Here is a 25,397-nt window from a genome sequence, read left to right as displayed (position 1 = left end):
TTTGAAGTTATGCGCCCATGAACATTCAGATGAGGTGGTTGGCTTCCCCAGAACCTCGGCCGCCTAAATTGAGACCAGAGATAGCTCTGGGTATGTAGGAGTCTAGGCAAATCGCTGCCAGGGAACGTTTCTCTCATCTCTCTAAAAGCCAGAAGATAAAAATAAGCAAATGCTCACATTACCCTTCTGCCAGGTGTTGTTGGAAGCAACAAGGGCCAGATTCAAATGCCGAGGGGTCCCTCTTAAAACAATCAGTTCAAGCGCCCCCCTCCCTCCCCCGAATTCTAGGATCACTAACTACTTTCTCTGTGTGCCCTTAACAGGCAATACTTCCACCCTCACAAGCACTGAGCCGGTGTATGAAACAAGGAAAAGTTTCTGAGGAGAAAAGGGAATGCAGCTTGGAGAAACACAGCAATTATGTCTACATGAAGTCTGACGAAGTGGGTATTCACCCACGAAAGCTTATGCTCCAATACATCCGTTAGTCTATAAGGCGCCACAGGACTCTTTATTGCTTTTTACTTCCCCATGGTAACTTTGGCTATAGTCCATTAACTCGGTCCCCCACCCACTGATGTGAATGTGCCGTAGGCAAGTACCCTTTAATACCTCACATCCCCTTTCTCCATCCACTAACCCCCACTCATGGTTTGAGGTCAGTGGGTAGCATAGTCCCAGAGTCTTGAGGTGCATTCGGGGAGTCCTGTCTCCAGTCCCTTGGGAAATGCTGCCTGATCCTGTCTTGAGGCTCCACCACCTAACATAGAGAATTCAGCTTTATATAGGCTCCATCTACACTTGCAGTGAGAGGTGTGATTCCCAGCTCATGTAAACACACTTGCACTAGCTCTCTTGAGCTAGCGTGCTAAAAATAGTAGTGTAGTGAAGGACCTCTCCACAGCAGGGTTTAATGCCACCTGCTCTTTTTAGTTTTTATTCATAGAGAGGAATTGTCCCCTTCTTGTGAAGCTGCAAGTATCAACCAGAGTGGAAAATAGTTGGCAGAGTTTTTTGTAGTGGCAGACGTTGAACAAGGTGGATGATGAGCAGTAAACCATCTGACAGAGGGCAGGAGGACTTCATCACAGATGGCCATCAAATGTTGTTTATCCAATTAAAGGAGTTCTTTAAGTCTATGAATAAACAATGTGATGTTCTTGGTTTCTAGGCATCCAAATAATGAAAGGTTAATTAATGTAAGAATGTAGTTTACTGTATTGATGGTCAGCTGGTTCCACTGACATAAGAACTGACTCAAACTTTCCACCAACCCCGAGTGAATCTGGGGTTTGGGTCAAGAAAGTTCAATTAACTTCTGGTATTTTCCCATCTCCTTGCACGTTGTAGTTGCAGAAGCAAAAGTGATTAAATACTGTGAGATGTTCTCTTCACATGGCATTTTCAACTGGACCAGAAAAAAAAATGTCCAGAAATGTTTCAGGGGAGCCTTTCCTTATGAGATTGCCAGTCCATTTCTGCAGACCCAGGAGTTCAGATACATATCAGAACTGTGGGGTGCTTAGATAAATCAAAACACTTCAAAGCTCTTGGGATTCATCCACCTGAACATGTTGTTAGAGCAACAGAGGGTCTTGTGGCACCTTTGAGACTAACAGAAGTATTGGGAGCATAAGCTTTCGTGGGTAAGAACCTCACTTCTTCAGATGCAAGTAATGGAAATCTCCAGAGGCAGGTATAAATCAGTGTGGTGTCACCATCAGATCAGGATTAAACAAAGACTGTGAATGGCTATCCAACTACAGAAGCAGTTTCTCCTCCCTTGGTGTTCACACCTCAACTGCTAGCAGAGCACCTCACCCTCCCTGATTGAACTAACCTCGTTATCTCCACACTGATTTATACCTGCCTCTGGAGATTTCCATTACTTGCATCTGAAGAAGTGAGGTTCTTACCCACGAAAGCTTATGCTCCCAATACTTCTGTTAGTCTCAAAGGTGCCACAGGACCCTCTGTTGCTTTTTACAGATTCAGACTAACATGGCTACCCCTCTGATACTTGACATGTTGTTAGAGGTGGGTCAAGAGGCAAATTTCAGCTCTGGAGCCAGCTTTGAACACTCCAAATTTCAAGAATGTCTGGATCTAAGGTTCTAATTCGGCCCCATCTTTTGTAACATGCAAGATAATCCCACTCCTTATGTTCTCCAAGGCTTTGATCCGAGGATCAGTAATGTAGCTCTCAACCCTTCAAGGACCAAAGATGTGACAGTGTCCTTTTTAATGAGTGATTGGGATCTGAATTAAGGCTCGCAATATAAAAAAGAATGACTCTTGAAAGGATGTCTCATTATTTCGGATGTCAAACATTTTACAGGGAAATCAGAGATCAGAAGAGATTTGTGGGGAACGGTGGTGAATTTGGATCCCAGGGAGTGATGTTCTGTACCTCGTCACATGGTGCAATGGAGCGTGGGGTGATTAGCAGCAAGGGCACAGTGATGTGATATCAGCTTTGATTGCTACAGTAATGAGCTTGTGAAAGGCGAGACTGTGTCTACCTCAAAAGTGTCAACTCCATGTCACATGTCCCTGGAGATATAAACCTGTCAAGGATGTATGATTGTGGACACAAATTAAAACTAATGTTATTTTGTATTATGAGAAAATAGCTGTGAAACGCCTTAATTTCAGATGAATTTCACTCTAAGAGTTTGGCCTCATTTGAAACTCTGGGTCAAACCTGTCCAAACCAAAAGCAAAAATAAAAGGTTAACCTTTCTCCTCATTTACAACTGGCTAAATGAAAAGAGACGAGAGGTGGGTAGGAATTGGTTTCCTGTCCCCCAAACATTTTTGAGATTACAGAATCTTTTCCTGTCCCATATTGGAAAAGTCAAAATCTTGAAAACATTCACGAACTGAACATCTGAAAAAAAATGGGGGGTCAATCAAAATGTTTCATTTCAATAATTTTGTAACATTACATTGTGATTTCAACCATTTTTTTTTAAAAAACTGCAGTTAGCTTAAATTTTGACAATTTTGAAACTTTTTCAACATATTTTTTGAGTCAAGAAACTGTCCATTTCCTGTGAAAAAAGTTTTGGTTTCAACAAATTGGCATTTTTTCAAACAAAAAAGGTTTCATCGAAAATTTCCTGACCAGCTCTAGAAGAGTCTTATCCCCAATGTCTGTTTACCATTTGCAGCTATTTATTGAGTTTTGTCAGGCATAAGTTCTGTGCCTATTTTCCACCTGAAACCTCATTTATGCCCTGATTGGGCAAACACTGAAGCACGTGCATAATTTTATTCATATGAATAATTTCTATTAATTTCAGTGGAACTACTCGCATGAGCAACGTTACATATGTAATTGAGTGTTTAATGGATTGGGACCTTAAACTGTATTTCCAAAATGTCTTATTTAGTCGTAGATTTCTGAAAATACAAGATCAGCCTCTCAAGGGCTACAATCTGCATGTAGAGTTGATAGAGTCCCTTATGCTCACTAGGGATCTAATTTACACAGACTAAAGCAATTTGGTTTAAAGATGATACACCGGGACAAAAAGTGATTGGTGAAAAGTTTGGTAAATAAACAGGATGAGTCCAATCCATGGGTATTCACAGTGGGTGAAAAATTAGAGCTGGTCAAAACATTTTTGATTTCTTTGCCATCAAACGTGAAATGATTCACAGAAACATACCGGTTTTGATGATGACTTAGTTAGGAAAGTTTCTCAGGTCCAGGAAAGAGAGACAGAGACCTTCTGTAGTCTGGTGGTAATGGTTAGCTGATAAAGCACCTTCAGTTATCAACTGCCAGATATCATTTAGGCTAAAATTTGAGAATTTTTTTTTGAATTTGTCAACATTTTCACAAATAATCCACTGGTCATATGAAGACCCATGAACTACAAACATGTAATTAAGGTTGGCCGGAAAACCACCATTCCATTTCACAAAACTTTTAGAGATTTGAAAAATTGTTTTCATTCTGATGTGGAATGAAGCCTTTTTGAAAGTCTTGGTAAAAAAGAGACTGACACTGTAAACTCACGGTTAAATCACTAGCCTCAGATACGAAAGAGCCACGTTCAAGTCCCTGCTCCAAATCAGGCAGAGCACATTAACTTCATTATTTGATATTCATTTATTATTCTCAGTCATCCAATCAGGAAGCAGAAACAATACCATGTGACCTAGGTGACCAATCATACACCAAAACAAAGGCAAAATAAATATTTCACCAATAGTCCATAGCTTGAAATTTGTTCACATAAACTATTTGCTGACCACTTGTAAATACTGGATCAGAACTACAGCTAGTTGGGAAGCAGATTTTTTAGTTGTGAAAAATTTAGATGAAAACAAAAAAATATTAATTTTCATCAAAATATTTTCTAGAATATTTTCAAATTCTTGTTGAAAAACCAAAAACCTACAAAATATTTTTTTTTCAGTTTTCAACAACTGACAATTTTTGGCTGAAACTCACCACATTGTTGGGTTGGGGCTGAATTTTTGTGGTTTTTAGTTGCCGAAAACCAAAAAAATTGTTGATTTTTTTTCCAGACATTGTTACTTTGTTTTGTTTTATTTTAACAAAAACACAATTTTTTTTGTCAAAAATGAAAACGTTCCTTGGAAACTTCCATTTTGACAAAGTCATTTTGTGTTAAAAAAAAAAAAAACAGGTTTCAGAGTAGCAGCCGTGTTAGTCTGTATCTGCAAAAAGAACAGGAGTACTTGTGTCACCTTAGAGGCTAACAAATTTATTTGAGCATAAGATTTCGTGGGCTATAGCCCACTTCATCGGATGCATAGAATGGAACATATAGCATCCGATGAAGTGGGCTGTAGCCCATGAAAGCTTATGCTCAAATAGCGGGATCAGGGCAAAAATGAAAGCAGAAAATATTTCATTTCAGTTTGAAGCAAATCAGTGGTTTTGTTTTGAGCAAACATTTCTTTTTGATGAAATTTCAGAGAAAATTTGGGACCGTCTTTTGTTTCCTTTGATTTTTTTTCCCCACAGAAAACAATTGCCATTTCCCTGCCATGTCTAATAAAGATTGTGTTGCATCTGACTCAGAACAGAGTAGGAAAGCCCCTGCCTATCCATTCATAACCCGAGAAACTCTCTCTGCCGATCCCATTCCCCAGAAGTCTAAGTACGAAATCTTCATTTCCCCTTCGTCCACCCATAACTTAGCACAGTGCTACTACATCCTATTCCTGTTGCTGGGGTACCTCACGTTTGGTACCTGAAGCAATACAGAGAAAGACTGATCACATGCTGAACGCTTAACTAAAGTAGCCTCAAACACTTGGCTTTTGAAGCTAACCAGAAATGCTATAATAAGCTAAACTTGGAGTACAATTTAGTTCTTTCTGAAGATGTATCACAGCCAGCAGCGGAAAAGTGAGTTGGGACGGTGTCATCCATCTGCAGTATTATGTCCTGGCTGACTAGACTTCCTTTGTTAAGATGCACTGTTGCATGCCACTCACCTTAAGACAAGACAGTGGACTGTAGGGAACCAGGGCTGTGGGCCTCTAACTTTGGTGAAGGAGGGAAGAGATCTGGGGGATGATTCTGGCCCCAGCTCCTGTCCCTGTATGCAGCTGCAGCAGCAGCAAACTAGGGCCCATGATGCCAGCTTCTATTGCCCACTTTTTACATTTTCAAACATGCACCTTTGGGCTTTCTCCCCTGCTGCCCCTCAGGCTTGGGAGGAGCTCCCCATAATCATCAGCAAAACCGCCTCCTTGTCGTTCTTCAAATCCCTCTTTAAAACACTCCTTTGCCACAAGGCCTACAAAAATCTCGACAATACTTAGGCTGCTGGCGTGCCAAGACCACTGCTCATCACGCTGACCCATATCGTCTTGTTTCCTTGTACTCCCCCGTCTGTCTGTACCTTTCCATTGTCTCCTGTCTTGTACTTAGCTTGTCTGCTCTTTGGGGCGGGGGCTGTCTCTTTGTGTTAGGCTCTGGACAAATAGTGCTCCATGACCGGGGCACTGAGATGCTACGGTAATACAAGTGATAAATAGCGAGAGTAACAGCAGGAGCTATAGAGCTGACATAAGCAGACTTACACCACACACCCCCCAAACTCCCGTGTGGGGGCAGCAGGGAGTGGGAGGAGTGCACACATTGTGCTGAGTTCAATATGGGATTCTGCGCTGCTGAGCAGCTCATAGGCAGCCTGGGGGAGGCTGTTAAAAATTAGAGCCATCCCTGGGGGGGTTGTTCTGTAAAACACTGGGGGCTGTTTCAGCCTGGGGTCTGGATGGCAGCAGCACACCTAGGGCCGGATTGCATTTTTTTTACATGAAGGGTGTCGCCCTTAGGAGGGAGTTTGGTGCAGGAGGGGGCTGGGGCAAGGGATTGGGATGCAGGAGGGGACGCGGGGTCTAGGAGGGAGTTTGGGTGCAGAAGGGGGATTCTGATCTGGGGCAGGGGGTTGGTGTGGAGGAGGGGGTGCGAGGTGCAGGCTCCAGCTGGGAGGTGCTTACCACAGGCGACTCCCAGCCGCTGCATGCCGTGGCCCCACGCCGCTCCCGAAAGATCGTTGCCCGTGATTTATTTTTGTGGGGCCCCCCACTTGAGCCGGGGCCCTGGGCTGCAGCCCCTAAAACCCCCTGTCTTAATCGAGCCCTGAGCACAGCACTTACCCCTCAGATTTCCTTTACAAGTAATAGCTGGAGTGACGTTATAAAGTGACGTTGTGATGGGGCACCAACCGCACACTGGGCCAGAAGGGGTTAATGAGAGCCTGCGGGCTCAATCAGCCCCACCCTGCTACACCTGCGGTGGGGGTCAAGCCTAGAAGGAGTGTCAAAGGGCTGAACCCAGCTCAGGTGGGGGCTGATGAGGAAGGAGAGCAGATCTCTGACTCTCAGGCAAGGAGGGAAGCCAGGCTGGGGCCAGGCAGAGCCCCCCTGAAGTCAGGCAGGCAGGCAGACTTGTGACTGAGACCCTAGGGTGCTTGGGAAGGAACTGGGCAGGAGGTCCTGTGCTAGTGGAAGGACCTGTAGGAGCAGGAAGACTCCTGCTGAGTCAGGAGCTGTCCTGCCAGGGGCCTAGAGAGAATTCACCTGCAGCAGAGCCCATGCGGTGACAGGAAGTGCTAAGAAGCTCTGCAGCGAGCTCGGGGCTGACGCACTGTGAGCCTGGGAAGTGGCTGTGGCAAAGGCCCAAGGCTGGGCAAGGTAAGAAGTAGTCCGGGGAGGCAGCATGGGGGCTGTGTAGCAGGACTTGACTGCTGATTAAAGGGTCCCTGGACCGGAACCGAGTGGAAAGAGTAGCCTGAGATCCCCTATGGGTGGACCACTGAGGAAGGTAGGGTAGAAACCCCCAAATCAGGGGTGAGAATTAATGAGTCCAGAATTGGGCCCAATGTGAGGTTGATGGGCTATTTATTGGACTACTGGTTTACTCCACAATGGGTGGGACTGTGTGTGACTTGGCCAGAGGGATGAGTTAAGAAGGAAGCAGACCACCGCAGGGCTGGAGCAGGGGGCACCAAGGAAGGGAAGCCTGCTCCGCCATCCTCAGCCACGAGGGGACGTGCCGGCTGGTGAGTCACACTCACACAGATATATATGGACTTGTTGCAATTGTCATATGGTTTCCCCCAGTGTCCTTTCTCTCTGCTGGCTGTAGAGTGAAACTTGCATTTTTTTTTTACATGAAGGGTGTCGCCCTTTAAAAAAAAATTCACAGGAGTGAGAAACTAATAGCACTGGGCTGTGCAGACTTCCCTCTCCCTGGCCCCAGTTTACCAACTGCCTTTCACATTGGACCCGCATAAGCTGTGCGATTGGAGTTCTGAGCGCCACACACAACTCTCTGAGTCTTAGTCCAGACCTGAAACACCATGTGCTATTCCAGCTCTGAGCCCCATGTGCAGCTTTCCTAGTGCATGATGATCACAACCTACAGTACCTCTGCCAACACACATCAGTCTTGACCTCCAACGCCCTCTGCCATTCCATTTGTGAGCCCCCAACTCAGGTTGGCCTGTTGGTTTATGAATAAGTTACAGGATTAGCAGTAGCAGTAGAAAACTACTTCCAGGGGAAGGGTGGGCTAAGGAAGTGACTAGGGGCTAGCCCACGAGCTGGGTGACTCAGATTCAATTCCCTCCACCATAGGCTCCCAGTGTGACCTTGCATAAGTCACTTAGCCTCTCTGTGCCTAAGTTTCCATAGGTAACAATGGGGATGACAGCACTTCCCTACCTCCCAAGGGTGTTGTGAGGATAAATACCCCAAAGGTTGTGAAGTGCTTTGAGATCTACTGACAAACAGCACTATATAAGAGCGATATTGTTACTACTTGGCTTGAAAGCTCTGTGGAGCAGTGACTGCCTTTTAGGTCTATGTTTGTGCAGCACCTAGCACAGTGGGGTCCTGCTCCAGGACTGGGGTGTCCCAGGCAATACCACAGTAATACATAATAATAAAAGCTTTGGCACCCTGCCCCATCAACCTGCCTCTAGAATAAATTGGAATGCCCCCTTGACAGATAAAAGGGAAATTCTTTCTCCCTGGTCCTTGGGCTCTTTACTAAGATTGCCAGCAGGGAGGCCAATGAATGTCCATTCTGGTAGGGGGGTTTGTGATTGTGGCCACGGGTCCGTTAGGAAGTGGGCGGAGACCAGCTCATTCCATGTAAGTCAGCAAACAGCCACCAAGAGGTAGCAGTTTTCAGTTACTGGGCCACTGACCTGAACTGTGATCTGGGAGCTGAAGGCCTTGTTGTGAGAGCTTGAAAAATTCGGTGAAAGTCTTTATGAAACTTTCAGCCAGAGAAGAGTGGCAATATTTTTCATAGATTTGTAAGGCCAGAAGGGACCACTATGATCATCTATTCAAACCACTGGCATAAAACAAGCCAGAGAATTTCACCTAGGAATATCTGCATTTACCCCCAACGAGTTGTCGTTGAGCCAGAGCATATTTGTTTAGAAACAGCTTCAGCTTTGATTGAAATATTCCATATGCTGAAGAATTTACAGCATATGGAATATGGTAAGCTCTTTCAGTGGCTAATTACCCCCATTTAAAATTTGCATCATATTTCCTGTTTCAATTTTGCTGACTTCAGCTTCCAGCTATTGGAGCTCATTGCATCTTGCGCTGCTATATCAAAGAGAATCCAATAGAATCCAGCACCTTCTCCTTGCGTGGGTAACAATAGACCTATGTTAGCAAGAGCAAACAGAGATGACATAGAAATAGAACTTTTTAAGAACAGGTTGCACATACACCTGCCAGGGATGGTTTAGGTGTACTTGGTCCTGCTTCAGTGCAGGGAGTTGAATTAGATGACCTCTCATGACCCCTTCCAGCCCTACATTTCTGACATCATTTAAAAAAAAAAAAAAAAAACCACTTGTTCTTTCTGTCTTGCACTCTGCCTGCTCGTGCCTTTGGAATGGCAACTCCTCGGGGCATGGACTTGTTACTTGTTTGGTGCACTTCCCCAACATCCTTTCGCTGTGCTAGTATAATTACATGACAACAAGGTGTTCCCATTGATTATGCTCAGTTGTCATTCTGCCCTGGGGGTCAGCCAAGGCTTAGCTCCATTCAAAAAAAATGAGTAAATATAAGCAGAGCAAAACAAACTTACTTTCCTTCCACATCTATTCACAGCTGTTAGTGGATGGAATATTTGATCCAGATAGGCAGGTTTCACTTGAGAACTGCTCTGGTGACTCAACCTGTACAGTGCACGTTGCACAAGGGGCTCTAAAGTAGCAATGGGAACTCATTAACAGCTTGGTAACCAAAGCTCAGCACTGAGGGTTTCACTGGAGGGCAGTGTGTCCTAGTGGATAGTGCACTGGGGTGGAGTCCGAGTGATGTGCGTAGTGTTCTGAGCTCTGCCACTGGTCTGCTGGGTGAACTTAGGAAAACTGAGGCTGAAGTAACTTGCCCATCTGTAAAATGAGGATGATGCTACTGACCAACTCTGTAAAGCACCTTGACCTCTACAGATTAAAAGTGCACTATAAGAACTAGGCGCTGGTATTATTATTTCAGATTTGCTCTTATTTTGAGGCAGATCCTGCATGAGTGCAGTCAATGGGAGTTTTGCCATTGACAAGAGTAGAAGCAGGAGCAGGCCTTTGAATACATTTTAAACCTATGAGGTCTGATTCTCTGTTGCCCCCAACCTTCTCCAATGACAGTTCAAAATGGGTGTGAAAAGATGCCAAAGCAGATAGATAGTGTTCTACACGTACCGTGCACTAGTGTAAATGACTGCATAAGGTGTAGGGTAATGGGAAATTGGGCCAATGGTGCATTCCACTGTCCCATCTAAAATGTTGACCTAGACGCAATGCTGCTTTTGCTGCCCCATTGCCCAGTGCATACAAACAAGGGCCGTTCTTGGGAAACACTATATTTTCTGTAGCTTTACAGAGACAAAAATCCCTGGGAAGACTGTGGGATGACACTACCGTTATAAAATTCATATCTGGAATTTTGCCAGGTCCTAAATCAGGAGGCAGGGGCAGGTGCGAAAAGAGTGTGTTGCATTTAATACAGTACAGACAGCTAGTACAGGAGGCCGTTACTGATTTGAGGGAGCAAGAGTTGAAGCTGGTGTTAAAATAAGTTAGGTTTTTAAGATCCTTTTCTTTGCATTCACTTAACGTTTGTGTGCAGCTGCAGGAGAATAATTGACTTGCACTTCCTTAGATTTGTCTTCATTTCCTCCAGAAGAAGTTGCCCTGTAAATTCTTGTCAGACCACAGAATGTGTGGATTTGTTTATAAAACCTTGCAATGGGGCTTGTAAGGTCCCCTCCTGGAGAATGGCTGTGGTTCTACAGTGCAGACCCAGACTGTGCACGTAAAGGAGCCTGGGCTATTTCTGGGCATCCCTTCCTCAAAAAATTAGGTGTTTGTTTTATGAGCCAGGCACATCCACACCAGACCCCAACCATGCTCCTGGTCTCCATTCTTTACACCACCTTGGCTAATGAACTCTGTTTCTGTAATTAAGAGCATATATGCCATTGCTTTAAAAGCAGAGTGTACCAAGATTTAGTCTTTCCCTGAAGATAGGGGTTGATCATCCTCTCTTTAAAGAGTTTCAGTCATCAAAGGGCTGTTTCTCTTCAAAGAATTTTTTGTCATCATGTGATCTCAGGATGGTGTGGAAGGAGGTTTTGGATATGGTTAGGAGATTTCATGCTGAAGGTTTGTTTTGGCAGCATGGGAGTAGCTGTCTAAAGGTTTCTGTGTTTTGGGACCTGCTCTGTTTGTTTTGGGGCCTGTTCTGTCCAACATTCATAAATGACTTGGGAAAGGGGGGTGTACAGTGAAGTGGCAAAATTTGCACAGGATGCAAAATTTCCCAAGATAGTTAAGTCCAAAGATAACTGTGAAGAGTTATAAAGGGATCTCAGTAAACTGGGTGACTGGACAACAAAATGCCAGATGAAATTCAATGTTGATAACTGCAAAGTAGTTCATTTTTGGAAAAGATAATCCCAACTACATACAAAATGATGGGGTCTAAATTAGCTGTTATCATTCAAGAAAGAGATCTTGGAGTCATTCTGGATAGTTTTCTGAAAACACCCATTCAATGTTCAACAGCAATCAGAACAGCTAACAATGTTAGGAACCATTAGAAAAGGGATAGATAATAAGACAAAAAATATCATAATGCCATATGTAAAATCCATGATATCTGAGTTTCATATGTGAGTCTCACATATAAAATCCATGATATGCCCACATCTTGAATACAGTGTGCAGTTCTGGTTGCCCCATCCCAAAATGCATATATTAGAACTGGAAAAGGTACAGAGAAAGACAAAAAATGATTAGAAGGTATAGAACAGCTTCCATATGAGAAGAGATTTAAAAGACTGGGACTGTTCATCTTAGAAAAGAAGCAACTGAGGAGAAATATGATAGAGAGCTATAAAATCATAAACGTTATGGAGAAGGTGAATAGGGAAATGTTATCTACCCCTTCACATAACACAAGAAGCACCCAATGAAATAAATAGGTAGCCCAATTAAAACAAACAAAAGGAAGTTCTTCACACAACCCACAGTCAACCTGTGGAACTTGTTGCCAGGGGATGATTTGAAGGCCAAAAGTAGAACTGGGTTCAAAAACAAATTAGATACATTGAAAAAATTTGGTTTGTTTAGTCTGGAAAAGAGAAGATTGAGAGAGGACATGATAACAGTTTTCAAGGACATAAAACGTTGTTACAAAGAGGAGGGAGGCAAATTGTTCTTCTTAACCTCTGAGGATAGGACAAGAAGCAATGGGCTTAAATTGCAGCAAGGGAGGTTTAGGTTGGACATTAGGAAAAACTTCCTAACTGTCAAGGTGGTTAAGCACTGGAATAAATTGCCTAGGGAGGTGGTGGAATCTGCATCATTGGAGATTTTAAAAAGCAGGTTAGACAAACACCTGTCAGGGATGGTCTAGATAATACTTAATCCTGCCATGAGAACAGGGGACTGGACTAGTTGACCTCTCGAGGTCTCTTCCAGTCCTATGATTCTATGAAATTTAAGTTTATCAATAGCTATTAGCCAAGATACTCAGGGATACAGTCCAATGCTCTGGGTGTCTCTAAACTGCCAGAAGCTGGGACTGGAGGACAGGGGAAGGATCATTTGAAATTGTCCTGTTCTGTTCATTCCCTCTGAAGCACCTGGCATTGACCACTGTCAGAAGACGTGATGCTGGGTTAGATGGACCACTGGTCTGACCCAGTATGGCTATTCTTATGGTGGGTGATATCTTAATGGTTCTTACTACACTGAGCTGGTATCCCTTTAATGGAAAACTGTAGTGAGAGTGCAAATATCCAGCATCATTTATGGTCCCTCTGCTCTCTGATGTGCGCTGCAAGGACTCCTCTCTGCTATTGCCCTTGTGGACACTAGCCACACCAAAAGGGCTGGAGATGTGGAAGGACCAGGGTGGAACCTTAGACTTGCCTCTGCATTTGGTCCTTTGTCCTCTTGGAGAAGGTGTGACATTTCCCAGTGGTACCCAGGGTTGTGAGGCACCTCACTACCACCTGCCCTTAGCGTCAGGAACCCTGGCCTGTGCCTGTTGTGGGTCAGCTCCCCAACCCCACTGGCCCCTGGTAACACAAGCCCTGCCTTTCAGGCCTCTGCAGGCCCTGCTCACTCTGTACAGATTGACAATAGGCACACACCAGGCCCCAGGTCCTCAGAGCATCCCTGTTATAGGATCCACTTACTGCTAGAGGCGCCGCCTCCTGGCTGCTTTGGGAGATCCGCTCCTTCCACGTCTGGGACCCCTTCTGCTGCTTACTGCACGCGGTGTTGCAGCTCTTCTTCTCTGTCTGCAGCCCCTCTCTCACTCCAGGCACTGCAGCCTCCTCTTTGTGAGCTGGCCCTATGGCCAGGACACTATCCATGTTTTCCTCTTCTGGGGTACCAAAGTCTCTCTTGACAAATAGGCTCAGGCAGTCTTCCCACTCACTGCCCATCTGGTGCCACTTCCACAGTGGCTATTAGAAGAACACAGGCCCACCCTCTACTTCGGGTTCCATCTCAGGTGCTCTTTAATCTTCAGCCAAGGTCTGCGCTCCTATTCTTCGCTGTTTTTTCCCCTGAGCCTTTCCGACCATTCTGGCTCTCCCCACTTTCTGGGGAGTCCAAAATCCCTCCTCCCAGGGAGTAACTGAAGGCTACTCTCTTACAGCCCCAAACACACTTCCCTTCATCCACAGAGTGACTGCAGACTACTCCCCTGCAGCCTAATTGGGCCTGTCTGCCCTACCTCAGCCCTCTCAGAGCCAGTTGGGGAAGGGGAGGGAGCAACCATAATAGCCCACCTAGTGTGCCCAGCCCTTGATCCAGTGAACCCTCCTAGAATTCACAAATCCACTACTCCCCAAGGAATAGTTCACATCAGCTTACTGGCTACGCCTCAGGCTCACCATTCTGCTCAACATAGTGCTGAGACAGGTTTATAGTAAAAATAAGGAGAAGTGTATTTAAGCAAGTAGAACCAATGGAAACAAAAAGTTGACACATAACATAAAATCTTAACTCTCTTTCTAGAGTCTAAATTTAACTAACAAGACATTGTCATGTCAGATAGAGCCAAAGCTCACCCCAAATCCTTCCATCATATCCGTTCATGAGTCAAGTCATACTGTCCTCTCTTGCCTCCTCAGTGGAAAGATCCCCCGTGTCTCTGGTGCAGTCCCAGAGATATCACAACAGTCCTCTGATCTTTATTCATAAACAGGACACCCAGGGCCGATTGTTCTTCCCTGTGGCCTTCCTCTCTTGTTGGCCTTGTGATCTTTTAATTAGCCTCCGGCTGTGCACACAGATCACCTTACCTTGGGAGAGTCACAATGTGCAGCATACCCTGGACCAAACAAAAAGAATGGTCTCCTAACCCCTGCCTGAACCAAATCTATCCCAGGCTGATCCCCTCCAGGTCTGTCAGTCAGGATGAAAACCACGTTTTATTTATAAATGTAGCACATCTGAGCCCCACTACATGTATTGACAGAGGCACTGTTCAAGATAAGAGTTCACATTCCACCCATGTGTAATCATCCCCAAGTTAGCATGTAGAATACCAGACAAGAGAGCAAAATTACTCATAGAAAGATCATTGAATATATTCTCTTTTTGTGCTACTTTACACTTCTGTGGCACCTTTTGCCCAGTCCACTTTATTAACTAAGTGAGTTTCACAATACCCCAAAGCATGATATATCATCATCCCCATTTTACAAAGGATGAAACTGAAGCACGTTAAGTGGATTAGGTGACTTGACCAAGGTCACAAAGTGTGTCGGTGCCAGAGCTAAGAATAGAACGCAGGTCTCCTAGCTCCCAGCTTTGGACCTTAACGCCGGGAATATCCTCTGCACACAATTTTTAAATGGTTATTTCTGAAAAATCTTCTTCTGAAGACTTTTTGTCCAGCCTTGGCATCATCACAAATGCAAAACGGAAACTGTGAAACAGCTGTTCAAGTTTCCAAGTACAGCACACGTGACTGGCACTATGTCAGAAAGCACAGTCCAGCCCATATAAACCATGAATCGTTGAACGGGGGCCCCATCTGTAAACACAAGCATTGGCAGCTAGTGTTCACAAAGTCTCAGAGTTGTAAATTGTTCCCTGATGCTTTAATTTAGCACAGAAATTAAAATCAGGTTGGGCCCAGATTCTATGGCCCTGGCCTAGTTTTAACTCAAACCTCTATTGCCTGAGTAAGTTATGGATAAAACCTGATCAGGAACATGGCCCAGTAGAGAACTGAAGCAAAATCTTGTTTCCACTGCAGTTTATTGCAAACAGTGTAAGTTCCATCGGTCAGACTGACCCCATGTTGTCATTATGCCTGTAACGACAGAGCTACAATTACCTTTGTTTCCCTGGTAATCTGCTCTTCCGTGCATCCACTGAGAATGGAAACAACATGAGACCCTGTATCTTGGTTGAACCCAAATTGTTCATTACATGGGCTCTGAAAACACCATTGAGCCAATTATTAGGTTCCCAGTTTGTGTGCAAATATCTAAAGGCATGGATGAAAGAGGAAAGAGCCTTTTAAAGCTCTGAGCCAGTGTAGCAAGTCCTGAGACCATGTGGTGTCTACGGACAATGTATCTTTAGCAAATGGCTTCCGTTCCTGGCATGGTCTGACTGGGTGGTAAACTCACTAATAGAACTGCTAGGAACATTTTTGATTAAATGAAATTCGTCAAATTTGAAACATTTCTTGGAGACATGTTTCAATAAAGTCTTTTTAAGAGCAGTTCTATTATGTTTTATAGCCGGGTGGTTCTGGTACTGGCCTGGGATGTGAGAAGCCAGGTTCAAGTCCATGCTCTGTCTGTAATCTGGGATGAATCAGACAGAATAGGAGCTTGTCTTTCACGCCCCCAGCTAGTGCCCAAACCACCAGGCTATACAGCATCTGACACAAGCACTCTTGCTATTCCTGGCTGAAAAGCTCAGATTTTGATCTGAAAACCAACATCTCAACACCATTCTGTTTTCACAAAAACATTCAAAGGGTCCTGTATTTGATCCAGTGCAGAACAAAAGCCCACTCTGAAATCTCTAAAGTTGGCCTGAGATGGAATTGTCATCCTTCCAAATGCTCTGCTCAAGTAACAGAGCAGATTAACAAGAACCAGCACGTGCTGGACTGAAACTAACGGCTTTCCACTCCCCCCGTATAAAGATGCATGTCTTTCTCCAGCAGGTAACACTTCCCTGTAATAGCACTGAGACACAGAATCCACTTCTTAGGAGAGAGGCTGTGTGGTCTAGTGGACAGGGTTCTGGTGTGAGACTCCAAGAGACCTGGTTTCCAGGTCAGGTCTGACCTACTCTGTGACCATAGGCAAGTTACTTTACGTCTCTGTGCCTTGTCTAGTTACACTGTAAGGTCTTTGGAGAAGAGGTTGTCTATCTGTTTGTACAGTTCCTCGCACAACAGAGCCCTGACTGTGATTGCAGGCCTGTAGATGCCGCTGTGTAAGCTAATCTTGTCTATATTCCATTATTGCCAGCTCCAAACGTTCAAAAATCAAGGCGTAAAAATCTTTGCTTTCCAGTTTTTGAGATCAAGTTTTTCAAGACTCTCTCTGCAGCCATGAGGGCTAGAAACGTCTTTTTAATGAAAATTAAAATTCTTGCATGATTCTGGGGGCTGGAGCTCTGAGCAAAACACCAAAAATCAAAGAGTCGGCAATCTTGGATGGATGGGCCTTGGTTGAGCTTTGTACCATGGCATACACTGATGGCTGCACCTTCTCTCTTACTCCAATTGCTTCTCTGTAAGAGTGACTCTGAACCAGTCCTTGCACCCAGATGCCCCTGTATATCACAGAAGTTTGGGTGCTGACACTGATTTTGCAGCTGGGGCCCAACTCTTTACTTGCTGTAAGAGCCAGCAGTTTTGGTGGGAACATCTGCAATAATAATACTTAGCACTTGAGCAAATCAACCTTCACAACTGTCCTCGTGAAGGAGATATGAGCTATATAATCCCCATTTTACATATAGTGAAACTGTGCCCAGAGCCACAGGAGTTAGTGCCAGTAATGGTATTGGTACTCCGGTTCTAGCTGGCTCCCAGTCTCATGTTCAGACTTCTAGCTTGAGTGACTGTAACATGGAGTTCTCAGAGCAGACCTGCAATACTTGTTAATAGCAGAGAAGGGTCAAGTTGCAAAATTCAGATCTGGTTACAAAGTCGTGCACCTTTGTAAAATCTGTTTGGATTCAGAGTTCTTGTTTGGCCCAATATATGGATAGGGACGGTTTAGAAAATGTGGATATGGCTTCAGATGCGGGAGTGTCTGGATCTGAAGTTTTGGTTCAACCCATTGTAGACTTAAGGAACATTTGAGAAATCTGGACCTGGATCTGACATTGGATTTTGAACATTCCCTACATTCAGGTTTTTTGTTGAGACCCATTGCTAGTCTTCACCTCTAGCAATGATACTCTTATGTGTGAGTATCCTCATTTCCCAATTCTTCGCACAGAGAGGGGAAGGGAAGTGTTCCACCGATTTGAAGATTTCTTCTCATTTAAATATTTATCACATTTAGGTCTAGGAGAAATGTCAGGCACCTAAAATGAAGCTTGTGACCAATTTGAGTAATCCTTCAAGATCATTTCACAACCAGTCTCACGAAGCTGCACATTGTCCACCACTTTAATTTCCAAAACCTGTCAAACTTTGGGAGGAAGGAGAAACAGAGCTAAGATTTTTAAATTGAGGGTAGAGATGAATAAGAGGGTGTGATGTTGGCAGACCAGGTGCCAGCACATGCCAAGACCCTGCATAGCTGGAAACCAGTCTGGCTCACCTGTGGGTTAGTATAGTTAAAATAGCTAATAGTATTATAAGAATTTGTTTAGTGTTTAGATGTTATGGAATTCTGGTAGGATGCTGCATGTATTAATCCCACTTATAATATCTACATCCCATGCTACAAGGTAATACTTAAGAGATTGCTCCATAACTGTAAAATGTTTGTTCTGAATCTCTATAACTCACCAAAAAGGAAAAAAAAAAAATTCGCCTTGTGCAAAATACTGGATTCCTACAGGTGTTATTTCCTGCCCATCAGGAAGGACTACTGAAATCAAATGGGCCTTTGTGGAACAAAGACTTTGTCAGTTGTTCCCCCATTTCCCCACCTTCTCCTACCAGGAAGAGGTTATGAGCAAAAGCGCTCGTCCCATTCATTTGGACTCTAGGGAGATGGGGATAAAAGTCCCTGACCAGAAGGAATTAAGGTCTTTTTATGCTGTTTGGACTAAAGGCGGCAAAGATTCCTAAACATGAGCAAGAGATTCTCTGGACTAATCTGGGTTAGCCCTAATGGACATATATAACTGACATATTTCAGCAGCTCTGTCTGAAACCTAAGACTGCAACTCATTCCATATGTATATTCATCTGTTTTAACCTTATAAATAATTATTTTATTTGTTTTTCCTAATTAATCAGTCTTTAGTTAGTTACAGGATTGGCTACAAGTGTTGTCTTTGGTGTGAGATCTAAGGTGCAAACTGACCTGGGTACATGACTGGCCCTCTGGGACTAGGAGTGACCTGAATATTTTGTGATCTTTGGTGTAAAGTGACCATCTATCATAGAGTCAAGTTTGCTTGGGTGGGAACAAAGAGAAATGCCTGAGGGGACTGTCTGTGACTCCATGTTAAGGCTATATAGTGCCTGAGGAGTTTACACTTGGTACTTGGTTGGTGAAACCTAAGTATAGAACTCACAACCAATTTGGGGTTTGTGCCTTGCTTCTTCACAGTCTGCCCTGAGGTCGGGATTCTCACTCGTGAGTGACTCCAGACAGCATGACACGGAGGACATGATAGAGGGATACCAAATAATGAGAGTAATAAAGAAGGTAAAGTAATCCCTCTTATTTACCCTTCATCATAATACATAAGAACATTGGAACATAAGACCGGCCATACTGGGTCAGACCAAAGGTCCATCTAGCCCAGTATCCTGTCTTCCTGGGGAACTGATGAGTGTTTATTTTTGTGTACTTTTAAAAAGCTATCAAAGGCTCCCAGATCACTGGATGGACATTCATTTTGTACACTTTGTATAAATGTAATTAAATACATTATTGTCCACGTTGTATTTCTGACACCTTTCTCAGAAGCATCTGGCACTGGCCCTGTCAGGGACAGGATACTGGATTGGATGACCCAGGGTCTAATCTAGTCTGGCAATTCCTATATTTCCTGTTATTTAGCAATATATGTAGCCACTGCAAGTTATACCAGTGCTCTTTCTTTCTCCTTTTATTGCCAAATTCTGATTTTTGCCACATTTTCCCTAATGGTAAAACCACCACAACACTTAACCTGTGAAAGCATGCATGTGTCTGTGTTTGGAAAGTATGTATGTGTGTGTGTGCGCGTACACATCAATGAAAGCCCTGTGGCATGGCTGCGGCTGACCCGGGTCAGCTGACTCAGGCTTGGGCCGTGTTGCTAAAAATTGCAGTGTAGACATTAGGGCTCAGGCTGGAGCCTGGGCTCTGAACCCCCCCTGCCCCTTTTACAGGGTTTCAGAACCCAGGCTCCAGCTGAAGCCTGAATGTCTACACTGCAAGTTTTAGCCTTCTGCACCCCAAGCCCCGTGAGCTTGAGTCAATTGACCCAGGCTCTCTGAAATTTGGTGCCACAGCCCACATGATGCCCACTCCCTTTTTCAGTGCAAACCCTTCTTTCTCAGCTCTGCAGGATTTTAACTAGTATCAGTCCCTGCAAAGCACGCAGAACCCATCAGCAGCAAAACCGCCCCACTAATCATTTCAAGATAAAGCCAACTGGAGTAACTGAGCTTTTCATCCAGCATGAAAAGAACAGAAGCTAAATTTGAGACAAAAACAAAAGTTTAACAAGTTACATTGATCAAAGGGTTTTCAAAGGAACATTCAATTATATCTGCAGCACCTAAATGGAAGGGTTGTTCTTTTATTTATTTCCTGATAAAGAGAATTATTAGGTCTTGTTATCTGCCTTCTCTTTAATGCATTTGGCTCAAATGCGCAAGCAAAAGCCCTGCTTTGTGAACAACAAAGCTGGAAGTGAAAAAGGAAGATTAAAATTAGGTTAAAGGATACGAGAGAGAGAGAGAGAGAGAGAGAGAGTGTGTGTGTGTGTGTGTGTGTGTGTGTGTGTGTGTGTATTTTACAGTCAAAACTTCTTTGTGTAACCGCTGATGCATTCAAATGATGAGAACAGATCCTGATTACAGTGCAACCCAGCTCGGCTATTCCAAGTGGCTGGCTGATCTTTCTGCAGACAACTGAAATGGTTTCAGAGTTATGAATTTGGAAACGAACCATGCAAAAAGAGATTACTGCTTTAGGATTCATCACATGCATCAGATGAAACATGAGAAGGCTGTGCATGCTGGAACAGAATTGGCAAGGGAAAAACAGAGAATCGTACACTCGGGAAGCCGAGCTCTCGCTGGAGAGAGAAGATGCTGTATCCAGATGCCAGGTTGTGGTTTAAGGTTACGGAGCATTCGCAATGAGAAGGCTCTCGGGTTTTATAGCCCTGGGTCCTAGTCTTTTCCCTGCCTTCAACCATATTTTTTCCCCATGCTCATCTTATTAGTCACATTTTTTACATTTAGGGACTGATCCAAAGAGTTAAAGTCAATGGGATTTTTTTCATCAGATTCCATTAGCTTTGGTTTAGGCCCCTAAAAGCGGCCTTTTTGTGTCACGTTCTGCTCTAATTTACATGGGTACAATTATGGAGCAAGCCAATTATTTACAGTTGAGTTAATCTATCTTTACATTGGGGTAAATCAGAATCCAGCCCTTTGGCTGCTCCAGTGGTTTAGAGACAACGCCAAACCATGGAACTGTCCCAGGTTCATTGTAAGGGATGAGGATTGTGTTCATCCCTTTCCCATTTTTACAATCCAACTCAAACTCAGTGCTTTGGTGAGATTCTGAAGTGGTAGAGTGCTCTTTCACCATACATGCATGTAGTGCTGGTTTCTGAACAGAATTGGAAAGTTCAAAGTACCAGCAGAAAGCCAGTGCTAGGGGTATTTTCAACTAGGACTAGAAGCAGATAGAAGGGCTTGAAATGGCACAATAATGCAAGTGTTCATGGTCTTTCTAGCCCAGTTTTGTAGATGAATGTGATTAGAAATAACTTTACAAGGTGTGACAAAGTTCCTCCTCTATCTTGGTGGGTCCTGCGCTTATTGGCAGATTTTCTTGCCTCAGAGATTCACCATGTGGGTTGGGGAACAGCCCAGAGACCTTCCCCTTTGGGAGGGCCCACAGTCCAGGTCAATTGGGAGGTTTGGGGGGAATCCAGGCCCACCTTCTACTCCGGGTTCCAGCCCAGGGCCCTGTGGACTGCAGCTGTCTATAGTGCCTCCTGTAACAGCTGCATGACAGCTACAACTCCCTGGGCTACTTCCCCATGGCCTCCTCCAAACACCTTCCTTATTCTCACCACAGGACCTTCCTCCTGGTGTCTGATAACACTTGTGCTCCTCAGTCCTCCAGCAGCACACCCTCTCCCTCTCAGCTCCTTGCGCCTCTCCCTCCCAGCTTCTCACACTCGCACCACAAACTGAAGTGAGCTCCTTTTTAAAACTCAGGTGCCCTGATTAGCCTGCCTTAATTGATTCTAGAAGCTTCTTCTTAATTGGCTCCAGGTGTCCTAATTAGCCTGCCTGCCTTAACTAGTTCTAGCAGGTTCCTGATTACTCTAGTGCAGCCCCTGCTCTGGTCACTCAGGGAACAGAAAACTACTCAACCAGTGACCAGTATACTTGCTCTCTACCAGACTCCTGTACCCCACTGGTCTGGGTCTGTCACAAAGGGTACACAGAAGCATCTGTTAGGGTTATTTCAAATAAACAGCCAAAGTTACAAGTCTGTGTGGCTCATTTTCCTAATTGTAGGGTTTTCTATGGATGTTAATCACTGCAGTCTCTAGGGGCAGACGTAGAACAAACTCAGTTTCTAGAACCTAACCAATCGGGTTCTAGCACAACAGAGGTTGCCCATTCAACTTGGTGTGTTTGTGGGGGACAGAGAATTTCAGAACCCCATCTTGTTGGATTCAATATCATTGCTGATGGGTCAACAATGAAATTCACATCCAGTTCAAGGTTAATTATTTAGCACCTTCCCTCTAACATACCACAGATGCAGCATCTGGTGTCCCAAGGCCCAAGCTCAGAGAACACTGCAAACACAGCATCCTCTGGAGTAAAGAGTTCTGTCATAATAACCAGATCATTCATAACATGCGATAGGAGGCTGATTCTCTGCTCACACAACTAAGTCACCTCTAATTTACATCAGTGCATGAAAGGAGAGTATATGCAGTACACACAATGCACACACACATACACACACCTCCTTCCTTAGTCCCATTGTGTTCTTTCCCAGGGACTGAAACTGATTTAAGCAAATGGTGCTATTGATGAACTTGGTGCCACCAGTGTCAGCCTGGAGACAGTTCTTCAGTATGATGGCAGCATGTGCTACCAGTGGTGCTGACTTCGAGATGGACTCTAAAAGCCAAGATACAAAAGACTGAGGTCTTTAAACGCATATTCAGCCCCCTTGATACTGCCCGAGTGGTGTAATAGGTCCTTTGTGCAAATGAGAATCAAGCCCTGTCAGAGTAAAAGTGATAGCTCAGGGGTCCTGGCCGGATTCTAATTTGGATAATTATATTCTGTCTTGATACATTTCTCACACAGCTTATACTGTGTAACCCACTGGTGAGTGTGTGTTATAGGTCCCCCTCTGTGCCCAGTTCAGAGGATAGCAGTCTGTTACACCCACAGTTAAAGACCATTGGCTCTTTTGCTGAAGCTGTAGCAGCTCATGCTTTTCGCTGTGGAAGTGTCCATTTCAGTTCCTGGTGTGTTGGCCAAAATGATGGCCATCACAATTGCATATACTATTCCTGTCCTAGAATGGTGTGCTGTGTTACTGTGCATTGTTCATCAGCTGCAGCTTTCCACCCCAGAGGTGGCTGCGTATCAGTGAAAAGCCTGTCTGTAGTTTTTACCAAGAATGCATTGTGCTTTGGAATCCTTCAGCATGAAAAGTAGCATATGGGCATAAGATACATAAATCTAAGATATTATTATGTAGGATACAGCTATGAAAAAGGAGACACGCTTCAGCTTTAATCATTTGCATTGTTCTGTCATCTCTGATAACTGGATGAAATGGCAGATGGAAATATCTCCCTTTACATCATCCATATTAATAGCAAATGGATTTTTATAGTCCGCATGGGCTGGTAGAAAGACACTGTAAAGGAACTGAGAATAATAGTTATATAACAGGAAAAAGTGCTCCTCTTTGATGCGATAGTTACACCTGATTTAGCTGCTGAAAGAAGAAGGGGGGAAAAAACCCAAGACATTAAACCTCTTATCATCCTGATAGAGCAATATTGGAAAAACCTGTTATTTGGCAGCAAATGGGTTTATTAACTTCTAAAGGGGTGTGTGTTTGAATGTGATAGGGAAAGACGCATTCGTCAGAGTGTTCATTGGATCAAAAGACAAATTAATCCTTTGGAGAAAACTAGCATTTAAAATCTGCAACTTTAAACAATCTATCAGGAGACAGTCTGAGCCATGGAACTGCAGCCTAATCCTTTTCATCACCGAGGGATGCAGGGACAGTGTACTTTCAGGCATGGCTCCCATCCCACGGGGCTGTGGGCAAACAAGAGCTACGTCTACTGCATGTGGGACTGAATGCCTGTCCACCGACATCCCATAATCTTCTCCTGCCTGGCCAGAATTGCTCTTTAAGAGCTCAGCGTTCCTCCTCCCATCCGCTCTGACTCTCAAAGTAGGCCTCAAAGGTCAGATTTGCAAAGGAGCATGGTGTCCAAGAGTTGCTTTTGAGAAGAGCGGGAGCTGTTGGGTGCTAAACTCTTTGGAAAATCTGCTCCCTTTTATTCTTCAAGTCTCCCGTTATGCACCTCCTTGGGACGAACCAAATTTCCCTCCCAGAATGTCCTGTCCAAAAGTAGAAGTAAACTATCTGGCTCCTTCCAGCCCAGTTAAGTAACCAAGGCCAGGAAATGGCTTACTCCAGCCACCCCTTACTGCATTCAGTTTGATCCTAAAGAGAAAAGCTGTGTTCTCTGCCCTACCTAACTGCTTCATCTGGTGCACACCTTTCAAAGCCCCGCTAGCCTCAGCCCTGTTGCTCAGTCTCTCAGTGAAAGCCTCCTGCCCCTGCCCAATACAATTCCCTTTTGAGAAACAAGTTGGTAACTGGCTCCTGCTGGATTATTTCCTTCCCCCCTTAAGCGCTACCTTAAACCCTTCTCTGCCAGGGTGTACACGGTCCAGGACAGTCCCCATCTCCTTCCCTCCACTGTAGTGCTTGATACCATTGTGCAGAGTGCCAGAAAAACTGGTGGGAGTATGCATTCCTGGGAATAGCCTGTATGGAGCATATGGTGTATTCTTTCAATGCCATTCCATTCTGCTGGTCATGGTAACGTTGTATCTCCTGGCTTCTGAAAGGTGAGGATCAGAGGGCATGGTAGACTTTCTACATCACCTAAGGTGACCAGACAGCAAATGTGAAAAATCGGGACAGGGGGTGAGGGGTAATAGGTGCCTATATAAGAAAAAAACCCAAAATCGGGACTGTCCCTATTAAATCAGGACATCTGGTCACCCTGTGACCTCAACAGGGTGCTCTCCAGTGGCCAGCTTTGGCACCTCAGAACAGACTGATGCTCTCTCTTGGACTGACTTAGCATCTCAAAGCAGAGAAAGTCACATCCACCTTACTGAGTATGATTAATTATAACACCTCGTGCTTATACAGCTCAGGTCTCTCAGAGCTAGGTTGGTTGAAAACTGCTAAAATATTTTGCTGACTATTTTTGCAGAGGGTTTTTTTTTTTTAACCAACATTTTTGATGGCTCCCACTGAGTGTGGCCTAGAGAAGAGACCGTGGACTGGGCTTCAGCTGGGTTCTATTCCCATCTCTGCTACAGGCCAGCTGGGTGATAATGGGCAAGTGACTTCAACTCCCCATGTCTCTGTTTTCCCATTGGGATAAAGACAGGGGCCTCCTTCGTAGAGTACTTTGAGATCTGCTGCTGAAAAGTGCTACGTAAGCATGAGTTGTTGTTATTAATAATACTCAGTAAGATGGATCTGACTTTCTGTGCTCCAAGCTGCTGTTCTGGTTTTCAGATGCTAGTTAACCTGGCTTGCTCTTGGTCTCCAGTCAACTGGTCCCTGTCAGACACGTTTTTGTCTCCAAGGCAATTAAGTGAAAATGATCCTTTTGGCTGCAGTGGAGTTACATCCCGTTACACACTGA

Source organism: Trachemys scripta, chromosome 14, assembly GCF_013100865.1.
Source record: "Trachemys scripta elegans isolate TJP31775 chromosome 14, CAS_Tse_1.0, whole genome shotgun sequence".
Taxonomy (NCBI): Eukaryota; Metazoa; Chordata; order Testudines; family Emydidae; genus Trachemys; species Trachemys scripta.
The sequence above is the reverse complement of the archived record's forward strand: the minus strand, read 5'-3'. Positions refer to the sequence as shown.